Source organism: Sinocyclocheilus grahami, unplaced genomic scaffold (assembly GCF_001515645.1).
Source record: "Sinocyclocheilus grahami isolate Dianchi unplaced genomic scaffold, SAMN03320097.WGS_v1.1 scaffold1493.1, whole genome shotgun sequence".
Taxonomy (NCBI): domain Eukaryota; kingdom Metazoa; phylum Chordata; class Actinopteri; order Cypriniformes; family Cyprinidae; genus Sinocyclocheilus; species Sinocyclocheilus grahami.
The window spans coordinates 208325-212512 of record NW_015506672.1 but is presented as its reverse complement, the minus strand read 5'-3'; positions in this window follow the sequence as shown (position 1 = coordinate 212512).

Here is a 4188-nt window from a genome sequence, read left to right as displayed (position 1 = left end):
GCTGCAATATATTCTAATCTTTCATTTTCATCCATCTACACTCTCAGGGGTATTCACTAAGCATGAATTGCGCACGCTAATAGCATTGTTTATTTGTACTCGCTGTGTCTGTTTTAGCACCCGATTCATATGCAAATCAGGTAACGGCATAACCCCCCTCGCCCAATAGTAGCAGTTCCAACTTTGTTGAATAAGGTGCAATCCAAAATGAGCTTCATACATAAAATATTATAATAATAATTATCTAAAAATATAATTTACATAAAGGAGACCCGTTTGGATGGAAAATAATGACAGTGAATTGATTGCAAATAGCGCAGACAGTGACTTTTTTTTAAAATGGATTGTTGATGATTAGTGATTAAGATGTATAATATACAGTAATATTGTGAAATATTATTACAGATTTCTATTTTAATATATTTTATAATGTAATTTATTCCAATGATGGCAAAGCTGATGTTTCAGCAACAATTACATGATCAGGGCTGTAGCTAGTGGAGAGAAAGGTGGTGACGATTATAGGGGTCCACGTCAATTTTAATGGGCTGCCATTAATGGGCTGCAAGCATGAAAGATGCTCTGGACAGTTGACTGACTGCCCGATCGGATCAGTGCTGCACCTCTTCACAAAAGTTTAGCATTTGCATGTGTTTTTAAGCCTTGCCAATTTAAACATTCAAGCAATTTTAAAAGTGCAAGAAGAAACAAAACAACTCAATTCAGTACTCGCGCGCTGTGTTCTGTGCACGTAGCACGCACAGAGAGCTGCGTTTTTGACAACACACGAGCCTACAATTGAGTTCCCCTTCTCTTCATTGGGGAATGCAGCCTGCATAACCGGTGTCTGAAGCACGTGTGAAACAACACCAATCTATTGGCACACCTGGCCCATGATGTCATAGGTGGGATGCCTGGAAGCATAAAAGGGCACCTGCTGAATACGTCATCCTCTTTGCTGTCTTCAGGAGCCGTCTGTTCAGTGTTGCCAGTCGTACGATAATTATCGTATTTGTACGATCATTTTGACCTCTGTACGATGTACGATCAATAATGAAAAAAAATCCCAGAATGTACGATAATTTCATAATTTTATGACAATTATTTAATTAAGTGATAGTAGTTGTAGTCATAGGACTTCTATATTCATACTCTAAATCGAGATCATGCACACCTCAGAGTGTGTTAAGAATGCAGAAGGGTGCCCTGCTTTAAAGCCAACGAGCACTGTTGCAGTCCATGATGGCAAGAACCCCCTCAACATCTGGCAACACGCAGGCTTCCGATGACAGCGGCTCAGATGTGGAGTTAACAGCTAAAGTCTGTCTACACTGGACGCGACAAAGCGAGTGTTAAAAATCATTTTAATACGTTATAAATAGAACGAGGCATCAGTTTACTGTCGGGGATGTGTCATGTCGTGTCATGTCGCATCCAGTGCAAACAGTCACTGATTATAATGGTTTCTATAGTATTTTGTCGCACTGCTCGCGTCCAATGTAAACACAGTACGCCTAGTTATCTATTGTGGTAATTTGCAGGTCGTGTCAAAAAGTTATTGATTTAGATAAATAGCTGTATTCTGTTTGACTAGTGTACAATAATTTTCTTCCAAATACGATAATTTTAAGCTTCTGGTACGATACTTGGACATTTCCAATCTGGCAACACTGCGTCTGTTTGAAGTGCGTGTGAGAGACCAAGGCAGGTGAGCAGTGTGGAGAGTGTGTGCCTCCGTTCCAGAGGTTTCTGGTACTTGAGGACGCGCACCATCTATCTGTCATCTGTTTTGGTCAGGAGCTTGCAGTTACAGTGCTCGAGGGCTCTGGACGCGCTCATTGTGAGTGTTTTCCAATGAGAAGCTCCATTCGTGTTTGTCCCTCTTCTCGAGAGATGAGTGAAAAGCATTTGCGTCTCGTGGTTCGGATCCCGCTGTTGCCGAAGCACGGCGAAGACTCAGATCGCGGGATTCGCGGGGTTGAGATGCCCTTTTTGGGTTATCGGATCCCGCTGGATAGCGCTTGAGTCGAGCAGCGCCTTAGGGAATGTGAGCCTCTGTGTTTGGATTCTAACACTCGAGGGCATGCTCTGCTTTCACGTTTGTCTCGGCGAAGAGCATGCGCGTTCAGAGTTACACGCTTATTGTGATGAGTCACGATGTCTAGGCTACGCTCGCGTTTGTTCCTATTCCCGAGGGATACGGAACAGAGCGTTTGTGTCTCGCGGCCCGGTTCCAACGTTGCCGCGGCACAGTTTATCCCACCTCACGGTCATCGTTTTGATCTGCGGCATCCGCACACCCTCTCTATATGGGTTGTCAGATGCCACAGATATTGTTGGGTTGTTATGACAATGAAATGTGAGCACGGAGTCGTTTCAGCCCTGATCCTGTGAGATCATGGGCGGTGCTATATTCAGCTCGGCCGTGCCTCTCTAATATGCATGTTATTGTGTGTGGAGAGCCTCGCTGGGCACGAATATATTGAAATATTCTGTGGAGAGAGGCTGGCGAGTTTTCTCTCCCAGGGTTTTCCGCTCCTAGAGTGGTTATGGGGAATATCTTTTTGCTCTGGAATATGGCGGTCTGAGGGCAGCTATGTTCTAGCCTAGATTCTAATAACTAGGTTGGGTTCCCCTTGGCACAAATTCTCGAGTAAGTGCTGAAGTCTTTGTTTAGGAATCTGCTGTTAGAGTATAGCTGTGTTCCAGCGAGGAGACCGCTTCCCTTTTAGGGTTTTTAGATTGTGGGCTCTGTGAGCCCCTTGCCTGGACTGTGCTGTCTCCCCTTCGGGGTTTTAAATAGATGGCTCACTTCCGTGGCCTGGGCAATCTTTAACCTTATCTGAGAGAACTGCTGTTCCAGGATAGCTGTGTCCAGCCCTCTAGTGCGTACATGCTTACATAGTGCTAGCTACTGCTTACATCAGGCTTGATCTCGGACTATGATGTTTGTGTTCGCTCTTTAGCAAATCATTTACTGATGTCTGGATCGCCCTCTTGTGAGATCTTGGTCAATAGTACAGTGCTTTGCTAGCCTACTGTGGGACTGACATGGATTGGGGACCTCTTTAATATAGCCTTCTGAGGGTGGTTATATTCCAGCCATTCTTTTTGGCAGGATGGGCTTACTTGAATACAGCTATCTGTGGCTAGCTGTGTACTACTGCAACTGCGGTGGCCCCCCTCATGGAGTAGGCCCTTCTCCTAAAGCCTAGCTATCTGAGGATAGTTATGTGCTAGCTCGGTGATCGCTCCCCTGCTTAGGGTTTTAAGTAGCAATCTCTTGAGCCCTTACCTAGACAGTACTGTCTCCCCTCTTTGGGTCATAAGTAGACAGCCAACTTTTTGTGGTCTGGGTAGTTTCAGTCGGTCCCCCTTCTGGTAGCCCTTCCCAGGTACACAGCTATCTGAGGATATCTATGTGCTAGCTCAGTGACTGCTCCCCTTCCTAGGGTTTTTAAGTAGCGGTCTCTTTGAGCCCTTGCCTAGACAGTGCTATATCCTCTGCTAGGATAGTAAGTAGATAGCCCACTCTCTGTGGTCTGGGCAACTGTGCAGGAGGGATATCTAGGCTAGCTGTGTATTGTTTACTTGGGACTGGCACAGTTTGGGGTCCTCCTTAGTATAGCCATCTGAGGGTATTTACATTCCGGCCACTGTGATGGCAGGATGGGCTTACTTGAACACAGCTATCTGAGGCTAACTGTGCTCTACTGCAGTTGCGGTAAGCCCTCTTATGGATTGGTCCCCTTTCCTAGAGCCTAGTTATCTGAGGATAGCTATATGCTAGCTCAGTGATCGCTCCCCGGCTTAGGGTTTTTAAATAGCAGTCTTTTGAGCCCTTACGTAGACAGTGCTGTCTCCCCTCTTTGGGTCGTAAGTAGACAGCCCACTCTTTGTGGTATGGGTAGTTTCAGTCGGTCCCCCTTTTTTGGTAGCCCTTCCTAGGTACATAGCTAATTTACATCCAGTGGAGGGTAATGTGGTAGGTCTATATAGCATAAAATTATAAAATCATATTTAGATACCGGTATGTAGGTCTACATTAATGTTACGTTGTAGTTTAGGTTAAAAAAAGATACGCACAAATCGCATTATTACATTCATAAATAACACCGTTAAATAAAGCGAAATGTTATCATGTACAAACAATAAACACAATACCTAGCCTATAGACCAATTTGAACG